This window comes from Triturus cristatus, chromosome 6 (genome assembly GCF_964204655.1).
Source record: "Triturus cristatus chromosome 6, aTriCri1.1, whole genome shotgun sequence".
Lineage (NCBI taxonomy): Eukaryota > Metazoa > Chordata > Amphibia > Caudata > Salamandridae > Triturus > Triturus cristatus.
The window spans coordinates 103,877,864-103,904,411 of NC_140589.1; the positions used below are offsets into that span (position 1 = coordinate 103,877,864).

General features: G+C 47.3%; 1 pseudogene across 1 annotated transcript in view; it reads right to left on the reverse strand.

Annotated features, from left to right (window-relative positions):
* LOC146816444 (ATP-binding cassette sub-family C member 10-like) overlaps positions 1–26,548 on the reverse strand; it is an 839,384-nt pseudogene that overhangs the window by 531,840 nt on the left and 280,996 nt on the right. Inside the window, exon 8 of the transcript XR_014962842.1 lies at positions 11,640–11,738. The product of XR_014962842.1 is annotated as an ATP-binding cassette sub-family C member 10-like (transcript). The remainder of the gene's footprint in view (positions 1–11,639; positions 11,739–26,548) is intronic.

Here is a 26,548-nt window from a genome sequence, read left to right on the forward strand (position 1 = left end):
GCTCTCAGCATGAAAGTTTACCGTCAATGAAGCCTACACTATAAGGAGCGGTCCAGAGGTCCGATGCCTTCTACTAGACCATGTTCCTTCAAATATTCCGCCCACCTGACAACACTTTCTTTAGGTAACCCACACAGGGCAGTCTGTGACTCGCTGTCTCCTTTTTCATCATTATTACGTTGGGTATAATGTATAATTGATTGATTGTGTTCTACCAGGCAGCCCTACCAGTTGTCTGCCAAGCTCCGTAAGCAGTCATGACCCATGGGTTTGCATAGTATCAAACCAGTCCCATCGCCTTTGCACCTCTGGTCCTAGGTAAAACCATATTTGAGTCAGAAGAATGAAGGTCAAGCCGCAGATGTTCTACACTCTTTACCGGCCCTATACTACAGCAGCTGATTATATACTGTGTGTGCCACCAAGAAACTCAAGCTGTACTATGCAGCGATGGCATATCATTGGAGGGTTGCATGAGCTATTTCTACCAATAGCAAATGTCCATCAGACACACTGGGTGATCCTAGTCTCTCATGGCAATAAGTAATGAACCAGCTAAAGGTTTACTGATTAAGAAGAATTGAACTGAGGCCCAAAGTAATTGACTTAAGCAAGAAACCGTCTACTGCCTTGTCCAGTAGCAGATGTCAGATGTTTTTGTTAGTTTTGTGATGGTTTAGTGAAACAAAGAACACCACAAAATAATGAGCAAATGTCACATGGTGTATAATATGCTGAATATATTTTAGTGAGACAAACTTGCATTGGGCATAAATCACATGTTTTAAAACATGAGCATTTGCGATCAGCATCAAACGACAGAATGAGATATGCTTTTGCAGGATGGGTAAGCTACTCAAATATCATCTGGTGCTTGACCATGAGAACAACATTTAAGCATGTCGAGAGTGGACCTAATGAAGCCACTGTATGCCATAACTACCAAAAGTGATGGCTAATCGTAAAGTTGATCACATAAAGGAGGATAGGTTTTGTTCACTTTAAACCACAATGCCAGAATATGTGGGTGCTCCTGAAAGTATGTAATACTGTTGTAGTTAAGGAAGAACAGTGTGGACATCCATACCGATGTAATGCATAAATACATTTGTCGTGAACCAATTTGTGCCTGCCATGGATGGATATAGTTTAGACTAAACCATAGCCCTGCTCCCATTCTACATGCAAAGGTTCCCGGATGATGTTGCCCTCCACCTCCTGTGTTTCTGCCTATGTAGTCTGATACACAGTACTAATTCTCTTCAGGTCATCCTCCAAGTAGGCCATGTAGTGTGAGTGTTCTCATCACAAACTGTGTCAGGTTTCTGTAAAGTTTTATTATTTCTTTGTGAAGTGGACGTAGGTCTGCTACTGGCATTGTGTCAATCTCTGGATGCTGTGTGTAAGCCGCTAATACTGGCCAAGTGACTGCATCTTTTCCGAATGAACCTTGTCTTACTTTGTCTTTTGTGTTGGGAGGGCGCCTTTAAACAGTTTATGTGCTCCTGGTAGGTGAGCGGAGCTTCAATGTCCTCATACAGACAGTATTCAAGTAGTGTTTCATCTTCAGTGTAAAAATTAAATGTATTTGATTGTGCATCTGCCGGTGGGAATTTAACCCATGAATAGAATACCTCTGTTATATATGACTCGTGAGCCTCAATCACAAAAGTTACTGTCCCACCCCTAGCTGTCACTCCATAGTCATCTAGTCTTAAGGTAAGGGCAGTTCTAAGATTTTCTGAAATGTTAATTTCCCCTTCTAATTCTTCCTCGATTACCGCACATTGTGCTCGCACAGCGGCGTTTTCTTCAGTCATTGTTGAAAAAGTTTCAAGGAAGAGATTCAGGGAAACTGAGATAAGGTTTTATGCACAAAAAAAGGAACTGTTTGTTCTTCAAGCTTGATAAACCTACAGCTAATAAATAGGAATTTTGCCTACTCAGCAGTGGCGGATATTTCCCTTCCCACTCCAGACGTCTCTGAAGAAATGTGAGTAAGGGGCTCTGAGAATAGCACAACAGAACTACTCAGATTTGACAGTTAAATAAATACCACAGCAACGTTGGGCGCCATGTCATGTAGTTCCTATAAACCTATAAAGGATTTGCACGATTAGACAACATACACTGTAGGATTAGTGTCCGGACTGATTCTAGACACCCCCACCGGGTATGTTAGCCTGTATGCCAGCTAGCTCACAGTGCCACTAGAAAATCCTCTTACCAAGGAGAGAATAGTTCTTGCCAACTATTGAACAAGACAACTCTGATCACTCAGGATCGTGGAAACAGCTATACTTTTCGCTCAGTCTCTCGTGCTCACTTCGTCTCAGAGAGATACACAGAATAAACGGTGGGGACGTTTTTCAATAAGTATTTATTGAAGCAGCGTCATTCTAGTGTAAAATATGTGTGCTGAACCAACCATTAAATAGTAACAGATATAAATGATTATAAGAACTAACTGAGTAAAAGGATGGTGGATTTCTACCATCGTGCTAAAACAATGAATACAGGAAAGTATATAAAATACATGACAGTAATACATGTGTACTCCTACAATGCGACCCTAACTAGATGTACCTAAGTGTACCTAGCATGTATGTGGGAGTAGAAGCCAAGAATCCCTCTAGGATAAAGTCAACTCCATTACTTGAAATGAGAGACTTTGGGACCCCGCCTTGGTCTTGAGATGGACACCCTGCAAGGGATGTCAGACCACTACGAGCAGGAGTGTCTGCGTGCAGGAACCTCAGCGTCTCGCGTCAGTGTGTCGGCATGGAAGAAAACAAGTTACTTACCTGTAACTACAGTTATCCAGTATTGGTATCTTTCATAGATTCACATGCCTGAATCATTCCCCGTGGCCGAGGCGGGAGTCCCGGTAGATAAAAAAGTAGTGCCAAAAATAATTAGTAGTAGTAGTAGTAGTAGGCCCAAAGAGAAAAGGCCCTAAGGCCTAAATCTTAGAAGCCTATCTACCTCGTTATGTAAAATAACCCAAGAATTGGTAACAACCAATCAGACACCAGCACCCTTCTAGAACCCTCTCAGCAGAGCCAGCTCTCCTCAGATTTTCCTAGCACGAGTGGGAAGCACATATCCCAAACATAGAGAACTGACTCTGCGGGGAGGAGGGTGGGTGCATGTGAATCTATGAAAGATACCAATACTGGATAACTGTAGTTACAGGTAAGTAACTTGTTTTCTCATCCAGTATTGGGGTATCTTTCATAGATTCACATGCCTGAATCAGAGTAGCAAGCAGTATGCCAAGCATACAGTTGTTTGCGGATGGTGGGAGACTATTGCTGATACACTCCCAATTATGCCCGCAATTTGATAACTAGAAGGTATAAGATGTCCTCTCTTAAAATCCAAACATGTATCTTATACAAAGAAATAAAATATGTAGCTTAAGAAATAGCAATTATAAACAGCAAATTGAAAATGCATAAATATACACAACTCATGAAATCGCTCATAATAAGTAAAACATATATCTGACCTTAGTTTAAAAGATGTTGAAGTACGGCTTGTCCTACAGCTGTATCTTCCTGCAGAGTAGATTGCAGACAGTAGTGCTTCGTGAATGTGTGAACATTCCTCCACGTTGCAGCACGACAAATATTTTCCAAGGATACGCCTGCGAACAATGCAGTAGATGCTGCCATAGTTCTAGTAGAATGCGCCTTGACCTTCCTTTGTAAAGGTTTATTGGCTTTATCATGACAAAAATGAATTGTAGAAGCCAACCAGAAGCCAACCATCTGGCTATAGTCGCTTTAGTCACAGTAGACCCAAGTGTAGCTTGACCATAAGCTATTAGCAATTGATTGGACCGCCTGATGTCCTTAGTCCTTTGCAAATAAAATTTCAGACAACGTTTTACATCAAGCGAATGTAACGCTCGCTCAGATGGAGTGGCTGGATTTGGAAAGAAAACTTTCAGTTTCACTGGCTCATTTAAGTGGAACTGAGTCGGAACTTTAGGGATGAATCGTGGATTTGTCCTGAGAGTAACATAATCTTTAGAGAACTGCAAAAAGGGCTCTGAGATGGTGAACGCTTGAATCTCACTGACTCTTCGAGCCGATGTAAGAGCCAAAAGAATAGCCACCTTCCATGTTAAAAATTTTAGCTCAGCCTTGTGGATAGGTTCAAACGGTCTTTTCATTAATTGAGCTAGTACTGTGTTCAACTCCCACTCTGGAGGAGGTGCACGAATTGGTGGAAAAACACGGAATAGCCCCTTCATAAATTGTTTTATTAATGAAGAGGAACAGAGCGAAGGTTTAGAAGTACTCTTCCTGAATCTTGATAGAGCCGCAAGATGAACTTTTATTGATGAGAAAGCAAGCCCAGATTTGGCCAGGGATAACAAATAAGGAAGGATTTGTTCTACTGGAGCTTGTAAAGGATGGACATCCTTCCCCTCGCACCAATGACAAAATCGTTTCCACTTTAAACGATAAGTTTTTAATGTACTTTGCGCGCGTGATTTAGATAGAATCTCACGGCATTCCTGTGAAATGGTTAGATCTTTGTATTCTAAGAAATCAGGAGCCATGCGTGCAAGTGCAGCGACTGTGGATATGGATGGAGTATTTGACCCCTTTCCCTTGTCAACATCGTGATTGTTGGTACTAGACGGATGGAGCTGTGAGCTAGAAGAAGCAGCTCCTGGAACCAATATTGCCTTGGCCAACGGGGTGCAATCAGGATGAGACGGCAACCTTCCATCTTCACTTTGCGGATCACTTTCGCAATTAGTGGTATTGTGGGAAAAGCGTACGCACAAAGCCCTGACCATCTCATGGACAGGGCATTTCCTCTTGATCCCGGTTGAGGGAATCTGCTTGCGTAATAGCGGCATTTCTTGTTTTCTGTTGTAGCAAACAAATCCAGGGCTGGCTTGCCCCATAATTGAAAAATTTTGTCTAGTTGCTTCTGCTCTATCTCCCATTCGTGACAGCCTGCCAGAGATCTGCTTAGGTTGTCGGCCAACGTGTTGTGAAGTCCCTTGACGTGCTCCGCTCGTAAGGTTATCTTGTGTGTTGTAAGCCACTCCCATAGTTCCTGAGCTTCCTGCGAAAGGGACAGTGACCTCGTTCCTCCCTGCTTGTTGATGTAATACATGCTGGTCATGTTGTCCGTCCGGACCAGCACTGAGGCCCCTGCAATTCTTGGGAGGAACGCTTGCAGAGTGAGAAAAATGGCGCGAAGCTCCAATCTGTTGATATGCTGTTGGCGGTATTCTTGGGACCATCGTCCCTGAATCTGTAAATCTTGGAGATGTCCTCCCCAGCCCTCCATGGAGGCGTCTGTTGTTACCACGAATTCTGGAGGAGATGTTAGAAAAGAAAGGCCCGGAGCCAGGTTTTTCATCTGAGACCACCAATGCAGAGAGACCATCATGTGAGGTGTTATCATGATGGAGTCGTTGAACGACCCTACGGCCTGTTTCCATTGCAGATGTAACTGCTCCTGCAGAGGTCTCATTCGGAGCCGTGCTAAAGGTACAAGATTTATTGTTGATGAACACATCCCCAGAAGAGACGCAAACATCCGGACAGAAACTGACTTTCTTCTTGCGATTGATAGTGCTAGCTTTTGTAAACGAAGCTGACGTTCCTCTGACAAGAATGCCTTGCATTGTCTGGTGTCCAGCATCGCTCCCAGAAACTGAATCCTTTGAAGAGGAAGCAGTTGAGATTTGCTTTTGTTGAGAGTGAGGCCTAAGTTTGAGAATAGACCTAGGCATGCTGAAACTGCCTCTACGGTAGTCTGCTTCGAAGGGCCTTTGAGCAGCCAGTCGTCCAAGTACGGAAATACTTGTATTCCCTGAGATCTTAGAGTCGCTGCCACTGGTGCGAGACACTTTGTAAAAATTCTTGGAGCAGATTTCAGCCCAAACGGGAGGACTTTGAACTGATAGTGGACGCCAGCCACTACAAATCGCAGGTACTTGCGATGCTTGGGAAGGATAGGAATGTGGAAGTACGCATCCTCCAGGTCCAGAGAAGCCATAAAATCCCCTTTGTTCAGGCAGCTCAAAACTTCGGCCAGCGTAACCATCCGAAAACTCTGCTTCTTTAGAAATTTGTTGAGCTTGCGGAGATCCAGAATCGGGCGCCAATCCTCTGACTTTTTCTTTATGAGGAAAAATCGAGAATAGAACCCGGTTCCCTTCTGGGACGAAGGAACCTTCTCTATTGCGTTCTTGCGGAGCATTATTAAAGCTTCTTTGAACAATAAGTGAAGACGAGGGGAGGGGGACCCCTGGGCGGGGCAGTAGGAGGTTGTTTTAAGAACTCCAGGGTGTGACCGTTTCTGACTAGGTCGATGACCCAACGATCCGAGGTGATCTCTTCCCAATTGTGTGCAAAAGTTGATATCTTTGCTCCCACTGGAAGGGAAGGAGGGATGACTGGCGTCCAGTGTATCATTGCTTCTTGTTAGCGTCGCGACCTTGATTGTTCGATCGCCTTCTTCCTCCCTGACGAGAGAAACTATTCGAGGAAGATTGCCTGTATGATGATCGTCCATTAGGCTGCCTATATTGAGATTGATATTGTCTGTTTTGCTGACTTTGATCATTTCCCCTTGATACAAAACCTCGTCCTCTTGCACCACGGAAAGAACCCCGTTTGTATTGGAGAGCAGCTAGTGACTTAGCTGTATCCGTATCGGTCTTGATCGCTAGGAGGGCCTCGTCTATATGTTTCCCAAATAAGGATTCTCCATCATAGGCCATATCAATGATTTTGGCTTGAACCTCTGGCCTAAAAGATGTTGCCTTAAGCCATCCTTGACGCCTAAGAACTGCAGCCCCTGCAAGTTGTCTAAAGTTGGTATTAGCAATATCCAGAGCACAGTCTATGCTCTCTGATGCGGCTCGTTCTCCCTCTAGAAGTATCTTCCTTGCCTCTTGTTGACGATCTTCAGGAATGAGGTCTATAAATTCCGAGAATTCTAACCACATCTGGCGGTCATAGCGACCAAGTATGGCCAAAGAGTTTGCAGCTTTGATAGAAGTTGCCGCCATAGTAGAGAACTTCTTACCGATAAGATCCAATCTTCGTCCTTCCCTATCCGGCGGCGTTGATATCGGCATAGCTGGATTTTTGGACTTTTGTTGAGCAGCCTGCGATATAACGGAATCTGGTCGGGGATGACCGATTAGACAAGAAGGCGTTTCTGGAGGAGCACGATATTTCTTGTCAATACGAGGGAGGACCGCAGGTACGGAAGCAGGTGTCTTCATAATTTTTAACCCCTCATTTCATATAAAATCGATGATGGGAATTGCTCTGGTAATTTTCCTTTGCTCCTCTTTAAAATCATGGAGGAAACAATCCGTATGCTCCACAGTGACTGGCAGTTGAAACCTGACTGCGGCACGTTGCATTAGATTGTGAAAGCCGCCTATATCCTCTGGAGGAGAATCCGATGGCTGAGGAATGGGTGGAGAAGGCATGGGAATAATGTAGTCATCCCAAGGATCCAGAGTGGTGTCCTTATCCGGCACCTCACCTTCTTCGATATCTTCCTCATCAGAGGAAATGGTATCATGGTGTGATTGCGTCCCCGAACCAGCAGGGTGAAGCGGCGAATTTGGAATGTCCGTATGTGACTCTTCAGTCGGTTGTAAATTAGGAAGAGGTTGTTGTGGAGGAAAGCGTTGCCGGTAATCCGCCAGCATGGCCTGAAGATCTTGAATCAGTGTAGGCGGGAGATGACTCGTTTCTCTACGATCCCAATCCCTTGAGGGATGCCTGTAAACTGGTGTAGCAAGGCCTTCCTGGTAAGCATGCTCATGATAGTCTTCTTCCTCATCCACCTCTTGACACTTTATATGTAAATCCGAGGGGTGCCGAGCTATTCCGAAAGGACCCTCATCATCCTCCTCTTCAAAATCATCCTCTTGTGCATAAGAGTCTAAGATATGCGAAGGCAGCAAAGGAGAAATATTACTGTAATTCTGTTTGTGAAAAGTTTTTAACTGAATATGCGTGTACGCAATAGGCGTAACATGAGTAGTTGGTGGAATCGCTTTAAGGAAACTTCTCGTCGACGGGATCATCATCGTCGACGGGATCGGCATCGTCGACGGAATCGTCATCGTCGACGGAATCGTCATCGTCGACGGGATCGTCGGCGGGATCGTCGTCGACGGGGCCTTCGTCGTCATCGACGGGGTCTTCGTCATCGTCGACGGGGTCTTCGTCGTCGTCGACGGGGTCTTCGTCGTCGTCGACGGGGTCTTCGTCGTCGTCGGGATCTTCGTCGTCGACGGGGTCTTCGTCGACGATGTCCTCATCGACGATGTCGTCATTGACAGAACTTCCTTTATGCTCGACGTCGACGCAGTTGTCGACGGAGTCTTAGATGTTTTAGGAGACATGATAGGTGAAGATATAGAAGTAGTGGAGACTGTAGCCGTCGACAGAGGAGCAGCAGAAGTCATAGAGATAGTATATGACGATTCCACTGATAAAGTCTTAACCTGAGATTTACTCACGGTTTTAGAAGCTGAAGACCTCTTGGATCTCTCAGAGTCTTGTGACTTCTGCGAATGGTCAGAAGTTACATGAGAGGCCTTATGATGTTTTCTCCCTTCACTGGAAGAACTATCAATAGATCTAGCCCTTATGCTAGATGTCGAGGCCCTGTCATCCTCCTCAGCCGAGGAAGATTTCAACCATAATAATACTCTTGCCTCTCTGTCCCTTAAGGTCTTGGGAGGGAAAGTCCGGCAAATTCTACAATCCTTAGCAACATGCTTAGGATGCAGACAGTAAATACACTCCTCATGCTGGTCGTCTACATGGACCCTCTTCTTATCACAGGTCCTGCAGGGTTTGAACAAAGCTTTCTTGTCAGACATTTCTGAAGAAAAAGAAGAAACTGAGTAGGCACTCAGGGAGACTCCCTTCCACACGACGTGCGGTGAAAATCTAAGGAGAGCTGGCTCTGCTGAGAGGGTTCTAGAAGGGTGCTGATGTCTGATTGGTTGTTACCAATTCTTGGGTTATTTTACATAACGAGGTAGATAGGCTTCTAAGATTTAGGCCTTAGGGTCTTTTTTCTTTGGGCCTACTACTACTACTACTAATTATTTTTGGCACTACTTTTTTATCTACCGGGACTCCCGCCTCGGCGACGGGGAATGATTCAGGCATGTGAATCTATGAAAGATACCCCAATACTGGATAAGTCCTTTTCTCCTCTGACTACCTCAGCAAGATATGGTGTATATATACACAAAGTGGTCCCCCCTGGGGATATATCTTGCTGTGTCATGTCGGACTAGGATGATGGAAGGAATTACCCTTATACATAGTTATTATGCAGGAGATGGTAGGCCTGCTGTTCGGCTGTGATTCCAAGAATCCTCATGCATAATGAATGAGGCTAAAGATTTTCATAAAAAAACCCTATGTCATTTAGGCATCACCGTAACTAGGTAAAGGTCAGTACTAAAACCGTTATGTAGTGTAATGGTAGGAGAGAATATAGGGGAAAGATTAGGTGACTACCTGAGCCTATATTGGGGTACCTATATGAAACATAACACAGCTTAAGGAGCGTACTAAAAATGGTGAGCAGTTGGAGTGTGCCAGTTTAGCTTCAGAACAGGTTAGAGTTATTCCAAGTTTAGGAACTGGGAGGAGGGAATGTCCCACTGGAGAGTAGAGAAAAGTTTGAAGACAGAAATGTCATAAAGGTCTTGAATGTTTGATAAGACAGTACTTTTCCAGATACTTATCATATTGCTAAGAAAATACAATATTACTACTTATTGGGAGGTCTGGAAAACAGGGATAGCAAAGCATTGTAAAGCCAAAGTGTAAGCAGTCATCCTACCGACCACAGTAGTGGTAGGCCAGTCTGGGAGTTAAGTAGAGGGATGTAGCAGGGCTACAAACCTATCTTGTCTTGTGCAATAAGGACATAAACCAGTCTTTGTGGCTGACCACTGACATTTCTCAAAGTGATGTAGGAAATGTGGTTGTACTTATCTTTATGGTATTTTTATCATCAAGTGTTAGGAGAGGTAGCTGGTCGTGGACTGTGAGTGCATTGTGATGCAGTGTTCTTTAAGAAGGTGCCTCTTAAACTGTTTCCTAAATTGGAGCAGCGTTGGGGCATTCCTGATGGATACGGGGATCTTGTTCCAGATCCTGAGTGCATAGATGGAAAAGGCCTGCTGCCTTGTTTTTTCTTTATTGATACCTCTTAGTCTGCAGTCTAATGGTGTCCTGGCTGCAGGTGTGCAGAGCACCACCAGAGACGGTGAGCTTGGCTGCAAAATAAGGCGAGGTGCCAGTTGCGATTACTTTGTTTATGATGCAGCTGGATTTGGAGATAGTGTGGGCCAGCAAGGAGAACCAACAGATTTGTATCAGGAGGGGGATTCAGTGACTTGGAGGCATGAGCATTTACTGTAATTGAGAGATGAGCATTAAGTGTTGTAAAGGTGTGAACTTCCAGCATTATGGAAGCGTGAGGATTTAGTATCATGGAGGCATGAGCGTTCATTGTCATGAAGGCGTGAGCCTTCAGTGTAATGGCTTTGTGAGCATTCAGTGTCATGGAGGCACGAGCATTCACTGTTATGGAGGTACAGACGTTCAATGTCATGGAGATGGGAGCATTCAGTATCATGCAGCCGTGAGCATTCAGTGTCATGATGGTGTGATTATTCAGTGTCATGAAGGCGTGAGAAGTCAGTGTAATGGACGTATGGACATTCAGGGGCTGATTATGATGCGTCTCGGAAGACTCCGACCAACAGTCGTAATGGGCTGGTTGGATTCCTTCCCGACTGCCTCATTTTGATGAAGGCAGTTTGAAAGGAATCCGACTGGTCATTTCGTCTGACTTCCGATGGGCTAAGAGAGCCCGTACGCCAGTCGGAATGCGGCAAGTAATCCCAAGGGCGGACCTTTCCGCCCTTTAGACTAGGATGAAGGTTCTGACATGGTATCCATGCCGGTCTGTCCGACATAGAAACCATGTCAGAAAGCACCTTTGGGGGCTCCCAACAGGGCTGCCTTGGGAGCACCGTCTCCAATTGGATGCCAAAGGGGGCACCTATGGTGCCCCCCTGTTGATCCCTGCACCTTGTGGCAGGCACCTTGAAGTGCCTGCCATGGGGTGCAGGGATGAACTGCACCTCCTATTTTACTATCGGAGCATGCATTACGGCCGGAATGCATGCTCCCATAGTAAAATGCAGGAATGCGACCGAAGAGTGTTGTTCGGTCGCATCCTAATGAGACGGTCGGGGCGGTCGACCGGATGTCTGTCAGACCCATGACCGATGCGGTGTCGGGCAGAAGTGATTCCGCCCGACATCGTAATGCGGGCCTCAGTGCCATGGAGGAGGACACATTCAGTATCATGATTTCTACAGCAGTGTTGCATTGTAATTTAGTGGCCTGTACAGTCAGAGTGTGGACAAAGTGAAATGAGCCCTGTAGGCATGAGGCATGGATATGCGGTTGTATACTCACATGAGGGTAAAGTAAGCATTTATTTGTAGGTTCTCCGAAAGTTGGAGGAGCATTGAACATCATGCTCACACATTTCCTTGAGAATATAAGAAAAGAGTGGCATCAGTTACTCACTTGGTATATCGCCCTTGCCAGGGCAATCCGAGCCTTCTGCCCCCCGCTGAGGGTGACACCATTTTCCCCCACCTCAGTCTGGTCACCTGCTGGTAAAATCTAAAATAGAAAAACACCAGTTAAGTCTTAAAAATGATATATTGAATAATTTATTCTGTCTGTGTGCCGCCCCCCTCGCACCCTATTGGCCGCCCCGCTCCCACCTCCCAGATGCTCCTCCCTCCCTTTCCCACTCATATGGAGGCCGCGCAGCGGGCGCGCGCAGCGGGCGCGCCTAAGGCAAGCCCGTTTGCGCCCGTCCGCGCCTGGCCCGCGCCCAGCGCCAGACCCCCTGGCCCCCGCAGATGCCAGCCCACCCGCAAAATCTACAACGCCGCCTGCCAATCCTGCAAGTTCTCCTGCATCCGGACCCGTACCGCACCCGCCAAGCCAAGCACCAACAGCAACCACCTGAAGCACCTGAAGTGCATCCTGCTCAACACCCGCTCCGTCCACAGGCACGCAGTGGAACTCTGGAACCTGCTCGACGCCACATGCCCAGACGTCGCCTTCCTCACGGAAACCTGGATGAACGCCTCCTCAGCACCCGACATCGCCATCGCCATCGCCATCCCGGACAGATACAAGATCACCCGGAGGGACCGCGCCAACCAGAATGGAGGAGGCATCGCCATCGTCCACAAGAACACCATCCGCATCACGACCAACTCCCAAGACACCCTCACAGCCGCCGAACACCTGCACTTCCAGATCCACATCGACCCCAAGACCACCCTCAGAGGCACCCTCATCTACAGACCCCCGGGACCTCGCACACAATTCAGCGAAAACATCGCCGACTTCATCAGCCCGCACGCCCTCCCCTCCACTGACTACATCCTCCTCGGGGACCTCAACTTCCACCTGGAGAACAACAACGACCGCAACACCACCACCCTGCTGGACAACCTCGCCAACCTCGGACTCAAGCAACTGGTGACCACCCCCACCCACTACGCCGGCCACACGCTCGACCCCGTCTTCTCCTCCAGCAAGGACATCACCTTCAGCCACGCCACCGGACTCCACTGGACAGACCACAGCTGCGTCCACTTCAGCTTCAGAAGGACCACGACTCACCACCACCCGCAACTGGTCCCCCGCAGAAGCTGGAACAAGATCACTGCCGACCAGCTCACCACATCCCTGAGCCAGAACCCCCCCACCAGATCAGCGAACCCCAACCAAGCCGCCAACAACCTCACGAAATGGATCAACAACTGCGCAGACGACCTCGCTCCACTGAAGACCCCCCCCGCCAGCCCCGGCACCAAGAAAGCATCTTGGTTTACCGACGAACTCAAGAGCTCCAAGAAGAACTGCCGGGCCCTCGAGAAAGCCTGGCGCAGAGATCCAACAACAGACAACATCACCACCCTCAAGCTCGCCACTCGAAGACATCACCAGCTGATCCACGCCACCAAGAAATCCGCATTCAAGGAACAACTGGACAACAACGCCCGCAACAGCAAGGAACTCTTCAACATCGTCAAAGAGCTCTCGAACCCCAGCGCCGGAAACAACATCACGCCCTCGCAAGACCTCTGCAACTCGCTCGCCTCGTTCTTCCACAGCAAGATCGCAGACATACACAACAGTTTCAGCACACAGCCAACGCACCCTACGACCGGAACAACGCCCCCCACCACCACCCTCCGCGCCTGGACCCCAGTCAACACCGAAGACACCATCCGCACGATGAACTCCATCCACTCAGGATCTCCAACCGACCCCTGCCCTCACCACGTCTTCAACAAGGCCGACTCCGTCATCGCACCCCACCTGCGGGACATCATCAACGCCTCCTTCGACACCGCCACCTTCCCAGAGAGCTGGAAGCACGCCGAACTCAGCGCCCTACTGAAGAAACCATCAGCGGACCCCACCGACCTCAAAAACTACCGCCCCATCTCGCTCTTTCCTTTTCCGGCCAAAGTCATCGAGAAAACCGTCAACAGACAACTGGCCGCCTTCCTCGAGATGAACGGATCCCTCAACCACTCGCAGTCCGGCTTCCGGGCCAACCACAGCACCGAGACCGCCCTCATCGCAGCCACCGACGACATCCGAGCTTTGCTCGACAACGGGGAAACAACGGCCCTCATCCTCCTGGACCTCTCCGCGGCGTTCGACACGGTCTGCCACCGCACCCTAGTGCAGCGCCTCAACAACATCGGTATCCAGGAGAAGGCACTGGAATGGATCATCTCCTTCCTCGCCGGAAGAACACAGAGAGTCCGCCTACCCCCGTTCAGATCCGAGGCCACCGAAGTCATCTGCGGCGTACCACAAGGATCATCACTCAGCCCCACCCTCTTCAACGTCTACATGAGCCCCCTCGCAGCCATCGCACGCCAACACAACCTCAACATCATCTCCTACGCCGACGACACCCAGCTGATCCTCTCCCTCACCAACGACCCCGCCACCGCCAGAACCAACCTACACGAAGGGATGAAAGACGTAGCCGAGTGGATGACGAACAGCCGCCTGAAACTGAACTCAGATAAGACGGAAGTCCTCATCCTGGGATCATCACCCTCCGCCTGGGACGACTCCTGGTGGCCCCCTGCCCTTGGCAGCGCACCCAAACCAACAGACCACGCACGCAACCTGGGCTTCGTCCTGGACTCCTCCCTCTCCATGACCAGACAAGTCAACGCCGTCTCCGCATCATGCTTCAACATCCTACGCATGCTACGTAAGATCTTCCGGTGGATCCCCACCGAAACCAGGAAGACGGTCACCCAGGCCCTCGTCACCAGCCGACTGGACTACTGCAACTCCCTCTACGCCAGAACCACTGCCAAACTCCAGAAACGACTACAGCGCATCCAGAACGCCTCAGCACGCCTCATCCTGGACATTCCCCGACACAGCCACATCTCCGTACACCTGAGAAACCTACACTGGCTCCCCGTCAGCAAGAGAATCACGTTCCGACTCCTCACCCACGCACACAAAGCTCTCCACAACCAAGGCCCAAGATACCTCAACGACCGCTTGACCTTCTACACTCCCACCCGCCAGCTTCGATCAACCAGCCACGCCCTCGCCGCCGTCCCCCGCATCCGAAGAGCCACAACAGGAGGAAGATCCTTCTCCTACCTGGCTGCCAAGACGTGGAACTCCCTCCCCATCCACCTCCGCCTGACCCAAGACCACCTCTCCTTCAGGAAGCAACTCAAGACCTGGCTGTTCGAGCAGTAGCGGACCCCCCTCCCCCAAGCGCCTTGAGACCCTCCGGGTGAGTAGCGCGCTATACAAATGCTTGATTGATTGATTGATTGGAATGCACAGATACATTTTGTAACTATTGTCCCCATATTTAAAGATCTTCCCCTTCGATATGGAATAAGCATTGATGTGATGCACGTTACCACATTTAATGTGTTCAAAGTTATCACCAGCTACTTGTTCATGGTAATCTGTCAAGATTTATCAGCGCTCTAAAGCTGTTTTTCACAGTACTGCAGTGGGACCATAAAACATCTGCACTGGAATTAAATGAACAAATACTCCCTTTTAGGACTTGACTCTCTCGGCGTGGGGTTAGAAATACAGAAACCAGTACAACACTTTTGATAATTTAAGCCCATTCATGGATCAGGGATATACAGAGATTACTGGGCACCAATTGTTTCAATTGAGGCCTTTTACCTCTGATCTCCGGGGGCTGATCTATCAATGACCCAGAAACAGTCACCTAGAACATCTCTTAGCACTTAAGCCTCATGGCAGAGAAGCTGAGCGATCCAAGTCATACAAAGGGGGAGGGAGGGTTGGGGAGAAGAGGTAATACTGAGTTAAAGGCACAACAATAGTACACAATAATTCAATGTCTAACCAGTGCTTTATCTTTATTCTAGATAGAATGAAAGAGTAAGCATGTAATAAACAGATTGGGGTCTCTAAGCAATCTTTGAGGGTATTCAAAGTCTGTGAATAATGATAGTGGTTATTTGCCAAAGAGATTCTGGAATCCTCTTTCTCTGGTGTACAGGTCCCACCATACACAGTCTCTTTCTGCCTGTTCAGTAAGGTATCTGTGCACCCTAGCATTTACAATCTGTGGAACACATTCTACTTTGCCACGATCTGTGACCTGCACTCAGACCTGTCAGGTTGTATGTTCATCCAGGAGAAGGAAAGGCTGGCACCATATTCGAGTGTTAGCACTGCTTGGAGAAAGACAGCATGTCTTGCTGGGCACACAAAGTGAGAAGCCTAAGCACAGTTAAGAAAACGACACGTCCCATGAAGCCACACTACTCTCTTGAGGTTTGCAGGTGGCGGAGGCCATCCTGATATAACAGAGTATTCATTAATGTGGTCCAGGGCGTCCTTGCTATCCAATCGAAATACACTGTTGCTCTAGCCAGAATCTTGCTGTAAGTGATATGCAAAACTGTGATAATTTTGGAATCGACTGTAGAAAATAAAGAGGTATTTGTAGAAATCCATTTGTGTGTAATGGAGATAAACTCTATTTCCTTAGTACTCATTCAAAACTATTCTTTAAATATTAAAAACTTGTATTTTTGCACACCTAGTTATTCAATTTAAGAAATTGGAAGGATCCTCGTCATGCCAAAGTCTTTGATACATTTGTCTTCTGATGCATGCATTAAATAAAGGTAGCAATAAAGGTTGCAGAGGTTGTTGCTTGTTATCTAGGTCAACTTGATCATTCTAATGCACTTCTGTTACCTTGCTGTTTATGAAACAACCACCTTGAATGCATTTTTGAAGGAAGCGTGCTCTCCTAAGACAAAACGTAATTATCAAAAGTGAGAGAAGCACGCTAGTTTAAAATTCTTATGATAATTATTTAATAGACAATATTTGTGTTTATAATTTAAGGAAACTTAAAGTTCCTATCAAATGTTAAACTAATGTGGCCCCAGTGCACTGTAACTGCAGATGACAATTTCTTTCACCATTGTACTTTTCATTTTTTTTTTCAGTTCAGTCTTAATTTTAGACATCACTTAACAGTATTTTGTAGCCTTTAGATATCATAAGAAGAACTTTTTAAAGTCTAGTCTAAAAACAGTTTTTAAAACAAAATCTTATCACGCTTCTGTTATAAAAAAAAATCATGAATAAAAAATACACACAAAGTGATATATACATCGAGCACTTTGGTCAACCCTCGTCTTCCACTAGTCTGTTTAACTGCTATTGGCCTTTTGCTTGCACCCAACAAAGCATCCAGTTTGGGGCATTGGATTAGCCCACTGTAGACATTGACTCACTTGTTTCTATACCTGTTCTAAGTACAGCCTATGCTAGGAAGCCCCTGGATTGTTCCATTAAGATAATATGGCTTAGTTATTGTTTTACATTTAAAATTTATATTAAAAGCATAAGACTAACAAGTTTAGGAAGCAGTATGTTTTTTTCTCAGTCAATAGAGAGGAAGTGCTAGCACCGATAGTCAAGCCTGAGTTAACAAACAAACCTGATATGAGATTTATTACCACATACAACAACAGAGCACTGGACGTAAGGGGGAGTCTGAGTAAGCACTGGGAAATCCTCAAGACAAAAAAGTACATTGAATGATGTTATAGAGGATTGTCCCAGAATTATCTTTAGGAAGGACACTTCCATAAGTAAATAAACTTTACAGAAGTGAAGTTACTAATTCTAATCCTACTCAGACAAGTACAAAGGGTTTTTACACAAGTACTAAGTGTAAAGTGTGTGAATACAGTATCAATGGGAACAATTTATTTTCCCTTGTAACTAAGACATACAGAATTATTGACAAACATCTATCATGTATGTCAGATTATTGTGTATATGTATTGCTGTGCCCATTTGAAATTTTTTATGTAGGCAGTACCATGTTTCTAGTGAAAAATAGAGAGTGCCGGAACACATGTGAGCTATACAAAATAAAGACACACACAAAGACACTTTGTAGCAAGCATTTTAAATACAAACATGACAGAAATAGGAATCTGATACAGTTTTTTGCTATTGATCGTAAATCCAAACCCAGTATAGGTGATGATAGGATAAGGAAACTATGACAACTTGAATCAAGGTACCAATGGGCCTAAACTCCGATGAGGAGATGTCAACACAGCTAAGGGAATGATGCAACATATGCTAGTTTTCCCTTTTTTCCTCCTCTCCTGCCATATCTCTCCTGGCTGTCCTTCCTTATCTCCCCTTCCCGCTCCCTTTTCTTTCCTCTCTAGTTTTCTTCTTTCTCTTCCCCTCCTTTGCTTCCCCCTTACCTTTTTTCCTCTCCCCCTTCCTGTTAGCCCTTTTATTCTCTTCTATCTTTTGGCCTACTGTTTTCTTCTTTTTTCTCACTCAGTTAGTGCTTGCAAATTTAGGGGACGATTATGATGTCGGTCGGAAAGCATCCAACCTGGTTGCAATTCCAACTGCCCTATAACAATGTAGGCGGTCAGAATTGAAACAAGCTGGTCATTCTGGTTGGAATCTGACGAGCTAAAGGAGGCCGCTGGCCAGTCGGAGGCCCCAACGTAATCCCTGAGGATGGCGTTTCTGCCATCGGGATTACGATGTCGGTTTTTGACAGGCTTTCCATGTCAGGCTTTCCGACATGGAAATCCTGCTGGAAAGCGACTTTGAGGGCCCCTAGCAGCACCCCCTTGCAAAGCAGCCTCAGTTTGGGGGCCTAAGACGCACATTTGGTGCCCCCCCGTCAATCCCTGCACTGAATGGCAGGCACTGTGTGGTGCCTGCCACGCGGTGCAGGGATTAACAAAAACTCCAATTCCTCCATGGAAGCTTGTACTGCGGCCGGTTTACGGCCCCAGCACAAGCTCCCATAGAGATATGGGAGTATGCTTCCACACCATGTGTGGTCGTATTGTAATGGCGGTGTCGAGACCGCCGACCAGAGGTCAGTCGGTCCCGAGACCGCAACAGTGTCGGGCGGACGTGAGTCCATCCGACATTGTAATGAGGCCCTTAGTCATTTTAGATGTCTCTGATGATTTGTTTCCTTATTCACACTGTGAATAGTGGTTTTAATAGGTTTGTTTTTTGTTTGTTTGTGTTTTTCATATTTCATGTAAGACCTGCCGTCAGTCGGTATACTGTGAGCTGCACAACATGTACTTCTTGGGTCTGGGCACTTCTTTTCCCTTCTCTCACTTGGAAGGCTGCAGAATTATCTACATACAGTATAACAGTAGGGCTGTATACATTATGTTATTTTCTTGTTCGTATGGCATGATGACACTTCTTTTACTCTAATTTGTTCGCCTCATTTCTTTATTTCTGTATAACCAGTAACAAGACTTATAGCAGTAACAGTACTTACGTAGTGTTTTTTGCTATCAAGAGTACATCAATATGTGCCTCTTTAGCATGCGCCCACTGGGGCTTGATTGGGGGTGTCCGGAACAAATTTGATATTTGCATGCACAGCCTCTATCCATGGTTTAGGCAGGAAGTGTTATGTGAGATTCGTGGTAGGTGCCCACTTGGGCTTGATTGATAGTATTACGATAATTTCCTGACAAACTATGAGTGAGACAAACTGAGTACTATACTACTATATACTATAAGTAGTGGATCTCTGCTAATTGTCTAATTATTTCTATTATCATTATTTCTGTTGCTTATGTTCAAATGTGATCAAGAGTACCATGATATTAATGTGGCACAACGATAAGGGTATTGAACTATTTATTTTTTATAGCTTTTATCATTTTCACAGTAGTCTAAATTCTTTGTGTTTTAGCATATCGTCGTATGTATATTTTGTAAAGGTTTTTATTAACTATACAATAAAGCATTTTACTTTACTTACTATTTATTTCTAGGATTGTGTTAATGCTTTATTATGTGCATTATTATTATTTGTTGTACCATATTGCCCGTTACCACATGATATACATGCTTATTGTGTCTCCTGTGTCACATAAACTGTATGAAAAGACATGTGTAGATGGCTAATGGTTTTCAGCTAACTATGTTGACTGCGTTGATGTCCGTTTTGTATGTTAATGTAATGCACTTCAAATATATGCCGGTAACTAGCCTATCCCACCAGTTAGCAAGGCGTGTTCAATGCCAAAACACGTTGGGTTGTTCGGCATTTGAATTAAATTCCATTTCATGAGTTAAAATTGGGCTTAAGATTTCTCTTTGTGTGGAGGGTGAGTGCGTGTCTCATGCACTTTGGTTCACAACCAGAAGTGACTTCAATTAGAGGGTTCCTCTATCCCGACTCACACAGGTGCCGGTCCTGGCTCTGTACCATTCCAAAATACTATTATGTTTGCAATTAGTTACAATATATTCTAAAGTTAAAACATTTTCTTTTTTAAATATATGTTGCTGCGGGGCGTGGCCAAGGTAGCGGGCGGCTAAGACACTTTTCCTGCTCGCTCTGAGCCGCCGCCGATACCAGCACCCATCAGAGCCCGCCGGTTCCCTCCATGACCGCTTTCGGTGTGCGCTGCAAGCTGCCGCCAGCACAGGGCACTAGTCAGAGCAGAGGGGACAGTGGGCTGAGCGAGGCAGACGGCGTACGAGCCTGGGAGCGGCTTTCGACTTGGACCTTGCACGGGGTCGGCTCCAGCTATGCGGACTGCAGGTGAGCCCGGCGACAGCGGCTCCTATGTACCACTGAACGCTCAGACTTGGAGGTGGGGCCCCCCATCTCCGTGGGCTCTCCGGAGGTGAGGCAACGGCGGCACATCGGCTGTGGGACTGGCCCGGGGGCCCGCTCTGCACCTGGGTTCTCCCCCTGTGAATGGGCTTCCCGCCGCCTGGCACCTGCACCAGTTGCACGTCCCTCCGCCCCTCACTCCATGCTCAGAGCTCTCCTGTGGGGGAACTGGGGCCTATAGCGAAGGACTCTCTGGGGCCTGGCACGGGGCGGTGCTAGGACAGAAGCCCTGGTGGGGCCCCCACGCATTGCTTTGGGCTTCGACCTTGCACTGCGGGCCCCACCATGAACACCAGCACCATATCGGGCGTCGGAGAGGGCCTACAGTTGGGCCTGGCCCGACACGCTTGTGGTCCTGTGACCTCCGCTCATCCCGGGTCTGGCCCTCAGGACCTGACAGCATTTGGTGCCCCCCCATCGCCCTGATCCCTGGAAGGAACACGTTGGCTTGAGCGGGCCCGGAGGCATGCCCTAAATCTTTTTGCCTGACCATGAAGAAGAGGGATCCGCAGGGCCATATCTGGCCCAGCCTCAGTGCAAGCCACAGCCTGGGAGGAACAACAGGAAGGTCCAACGCGTGTCTTGTGCTACTTGTCTGCCAGGCCCGGGCATTGGTGGGACCGGTGGAGTGCGCTAAGGAACCCCGGTCACTCCCGCGACTGCACAGCCGTTTGAGTGCCCAGCTGACGATCACTTACACCCCAGGGCCCAGGCACGTGTGTAGGGACTGAATCCTGAGACCTGGTGTGGAGTCGGGAGGGGGCTGTCCCTCTGACCGGGGCTCGTTGTGCTATGGCCGACTGGGGACACTGAGGAGCTGGGTCAGCGGGTGACGCCAGAGCGTAGGCCCGAGGCTGGTCCACCATTAACGTTAGCACGCACCAACACACAGAAGCATGGCGATGAACAGAGCCAAGAAAGACCGCTCTCTCAAGGACATGTTCGGCAAGCAAGGAAGCGCCGCCATGGAGGACAAGCCCGCCAGTGCAGGCGCAGAGGCTAAAACGAACCCTAAAGACGGGGAGGGCCCAGTGACTAAGACATTCCTGGAATCGCTGTTCACCTCACTGCAGGCGAATTTACAGGTGATGAAAACAGAGCTGATGGCTGAGTTGCGAGAGGTGTGACGCGATATGGATGAGGTTGGCGAAAGAGTGGCCGCATTGAAAGACAGGGAATCTCATCAAGATGGAGAGCTTGGATGGCTCAAACAAGAGGTCCTGACACTCAAAGAGCAACATTTAGACCTTCAGGCACATAACGAAGACCTGGAGAAATATTATACGTGTCAGAGGCGTGCCATTAACGGCTAATCTAAGAGACTACATCACTGAGCTCTTTCGTTGTGTCCTGGGCCCCAAAGATGAATCCTCCCTGCAGTTGGACCATGTCCACTGGGAGGGACCTGAGCTGGCAAGAACAGGCCCCCGGGAAGGCATTTTGGTGTGTGTGCAGTTTTCAAACCACAGAAAATATCCTTAAAAGAGCACGGGTTGCGCACCCAAATCCAATCTAAGGGCTACACACACTGGCCCTACACCAGAACCTCTCCTGCATCACTCTTAAAAAATGTAAGGTCTTTTGCCCAATCACCGACCACCTATGGAAAGCCAGCATTCCTTACACTTGGTGTCATCTCTTCCATATCATTTTCCGCTACGAGAGTACGCTCCACCAGATCCGGTTCCTAAAGGAAGCGTGTGCCCTGTTGCGTGTCGATATGCCTGAGGACGCTGGGGATGGACCCCCGCCTTCGGGTGCTACTGGCTCGCGACTACAAACTTGGCAAGTAATCGAGTGCGGCCGATTGGCAGCGCGTGAAAATGAAGGAGCTGAGTGGGAATGACGACAGCGGTGAGACGACGGGAAGATCAAGGCAACAGAGGCTAGACCCTTAAGAAGACTCCTTACTGGTCCTGCCCAGTCCTCCATGGCCGCAGACTGCCCCTACCTAACAGAACAGACGAACTTTGGTCTTCAGAAATTTTCATATGTAAATATTTTTATTTGTCTTGTTATTCTGTTGGGGTTTTGTTCACTCCTTTGGGATGCCCCTTCCGATGAACCACTCCAGATAGATGCCACATTCAAGGACCCCGATGTTGGGCCTCCTCACCAATGGGGCTTTGTGAGCTCTACACACACGACTGTGGAGGTACTTGCCCAATCTCTCAGAGCTTGCTTTCCTCTCCCTAACCATAGAAACCACGATCGTTAGTCTCAATGTGCGCAGCCTCAATAACCCTATCAAGAGAACGGATGTTCTTTCCCTGTTGGAGCACGCTCAGGGTGACATATGCCTACTCCAGGACCCACACTTACTCCCTAAAGATACACAGAGGATGTCCACCAGGAGGTTCCCGCATCAATTTTGGTCCCCAAGGAGGGTGAAGACAGGGGTGTGGCCATTTTCCTTTCCAAACACTTCCCCGGTTCAGCGCTGGGGACTGTTGCGGAGATCAAGGGTCGCCTGCTAGCACTTTGAGTGCAACTGGGTACATTTCACATTACTGTAGCTTCAATTTACTCCCCAAATGAGTAGCAGGAGTCCTTTTTGACAGATGCACTAGCCAGTGTCCTCCACACCCAGATGCAGCAGTAGTGGTGGGTGGGAACATTGTGATGGACACGGAGAGGGACCGTTTGGGCCTTAGATCCGGTAACTCTGGGGCTCTCTCTCCTGAGGACGGGATTGGTTGGAAGAATGCGGGATGCGTGACGTATGGCGATCGCAACACCCAGATGCCCGAGACTATACCTTTGACTCTGCAGCCCACAAGACATATGCTCGTTTGGACCATTTCCTAGCTTCCCCATCAGCATGGGAGCGTGTGATCGCTTCTACCATAGAGCCTTGCTCGCTATGGGACCATGCACACATAACATTGACCCTCCGCACTTCCGCCCTCTCCATGCAAATTCCTCCCTGGCGTCTCTGAAAGACACTATTGCAGTCAGAGACGACAGTAACTGCACTAAAAACAACCATACAAGATTATCTAGCACTTAATTACACAGGCTCCACAGCAGTGTCCTCACTTTGGGAGGCCTTAAAACTGGTGCCCCGGGGGGCTCTCATAGCGAAGGCAGCATACGACAATAAGTTGTGGAAAACCAAGAGGTTTGAGCTGGAAAGGTCCGTGCTCAAGCTCGAATCGATACACAAGCGCACCGGTGCCCCCCGGATTGGAGGCAGCTGGAGAAATAGCATCTAAAACTTAAATGCCTTGACCTAGATAGGGCTGAACATGAAATGCTACGCCTCAAACATAAATTCTACCTGGGAAGCAATAAGGAAGGCCGTATGCTGGCACATCGTCTCCGTAGCAGACAGTTTGCACAGTCGGTCAAATCTGTCCAGACAGACTCAGGGGTTGTGGTGTCCGATATACATGGCATTGCTGACTCCTTTCAGGATTTTTACGTGGGTCTGTATATGTGAGAACCTGCTGGGCTTACGGACCCTCATCCCATTTGAGCAGTGGCCGCGATCTCCCCCGTCAGAGCGAGAAAAACTAGACAAGCCCATATGTACTGAGGAGGTAATCTCTGAGATTTCTCGCTTAAAGCCCCTGAAGTCTCATGGCCCTGACGGGTTTAGTGCGGCATTCTATAAGACTTTTTGCACAGAGCTCACCCCTATACTCACTCGCTTATTCAACTCATTCGCTGATACAGGCAACCTTACAGAGTCAATGCTTCAAGCCTCGATATCACTCATCCCGAAACCTGGTAAGGACCCTAATCAGTGCAGTTAATACCGCCCTATTTCGCTCCTGAACATCGATGCAAAGTTGTTCACCAGTGTGCTAGCCCACCACCTTAATACCCTGATGCCTGGCCTCATAAACCTGGTGCACTGGCCCTATCTCTTCGCAACCCTCGAGCATTTTGGCTTGGGCTTGCATTTTAGGAATTGGATCAAGAGCATTTATAGCTCCCCCTGTGTGGCGGTCTGAGTGAATGGTGTGAGATCTCATGGCTTTACTATTGAAAGGGGCAGGCGACAAGGCTTCTTTTTGCTCTGTTCCTGGAGCCGTTTTCACAGAGACTAGAGATAATCCTAAGGCCGAGGGTATCTGTTTTGGCGCTGATCGACACCTTATCAGCCTTTACGCGGACAACATTATCTTCTCTTTCACTCAACCTCCGGTCTCTCTCCTGACTATTGTTGCAGATCTCAAGGACTTCGGAGCGGTCTCGGGTTTCCACATAAACATGCAGAAGTCGCAAATCCGGAAACTTAGTGCCAAGTCTAACTCTGAACTGGCCCTGCGTTCCCAGTTTGACTTTCAATGAGTCACGGCTGACATCCCGTACCTAGGACTGTCCATTAGCCAGAGCCTCCCCAAAACTGCTGAGACCAATTACTCAAAACTCCTCTCCCTGATCCATAAAGACTTGACACAGTGGCAGCGGCTTCCACTCTCTTGGTTAGGCAAAATTGCAGCTGTAAAAATTTATCTTCTTCCCCGAGCTCTATAGATTTCAATCCCTTCCCTTGGCCCAACCAACTGGCATGATACACATCCAAGTATAAGAATATGTGTACCTCTTGGCTATTGTTCAAAGATTGCTATCCTTTCATACATCCAATCTTGGTCGCTTTTTTATCTGGAACCGCATTTATTACATGTGGGTACACCATGGCCATACTGAGATGCCGGTGGCTTGAACTCCGACACAGATGCTGCGAAATATAGATGACCAAGGGAGACGATTAACCATAGGTTTGCCCCTATACAGAAATAAGAAAACGCGGTGTATGGATGCAACCCACATGTAATAAATGCGGTTCCAGATAAAAAAGCGACCGAGATTGGATCCGGCCACTGACATGATATCGAACTGAAGTCCACTTCCACTAATACAAATTCGGACTGAAGTCTACTATATTTATGCGTCCTAAGACTAGTATCAAGTAATCTTGACAAGTTCTCAACCATCCGCAAAAGGACTCTAGAAATACTCCTATGCAGGAGACGTCCTTGCCGAAGTACGGTTGTACCGGTAAACTCGACATCGTAGTTGAACATATATATACACAAGGAGAAAATATTTTGGGTCCTGAGGAAGGTGGTCCTATGTGGAGTTCTCACCACTGAAACGCGTCGACGCCTGTTTCTTTAATGTGTTAAATTTGGTGCAGTTAGGGAAAGACAGGGATCAGTGACTTATGTCTGACACTGCCTTTGGTAAAACCAAATTGACATATGTATGACACACTGTTTGTCTATTACTGTTCTCCTTCTTATGACATGTTTAAAAAAATCCTTTTTTTAGAAAAACTGCAAATAATCGTTTTGCGATTTTCTTTTTAAATTGTGTAGGATTGTTTTGTGGATGATTTATTGTGTTATATGAAAGATTCTTTGGATGAATTTACATTGATTATTAAAATACAGATATATTTTACCATTTTTGTTTCATGATAAGTGCTTCTTACAGATTCAGTATTGAAGGGCAAAATTAAGTGGAAATATGAGCTTGTTTGATGTATGAAAGGATAGCAATCTTTGAACAATAGCCAAGAGGTACACATATTCTTATACTTGTATTCCTGGGTACTCCAGCCTTTTGGCTCTGAGAGTCCCCTCTCCTTGTTTTCAAGGATGATACACATCCTCCAAATAGAAATTGAGTGCTTCATATGGGGCAAGACGAAACCTAGGTTGCAGAAATAACTTCTACAGCATTCTAAACAGGAGGGCGGGCTTTCGGTGCCCAATCTGTCCCGCTACTACCAAGCCGCGCAACTACGCTATTTGGTAGAATGGAATCGCTCACTGACGGAGAAGCATTGGGTCTTCATGGACCAAACAGTCACGGGTTCATATATATGGAGAAAAGTCTGGCTACCTCGGCCACATAGAACGTGGGGGATTTATTCCTCTCCTGTAATGCGCCTGCCACTTCAAGTCTGGAACAGGGTAGCAATTGCAGCGGGCCTCACCACTTTCCCCTTGTCCATGACGCCTCTGTTTGCTAATCCGAACTTTCCGCCAGGCAAGTGTTCACACATTACTAAACGCTGGATTGCTGGCAGATGCAAGCACGTAGGAAGCCTCTTTGATCATAATGGCCCCATCCCTTTCGAGAAATTAAAAAAAGATTATGCCCTGCAGGAGTGGGACTGATTCACTCATATGCAAATGACCCATTGGTTGCATGCCCCCGCCATACGCCCGAGAGTGGAGAGACC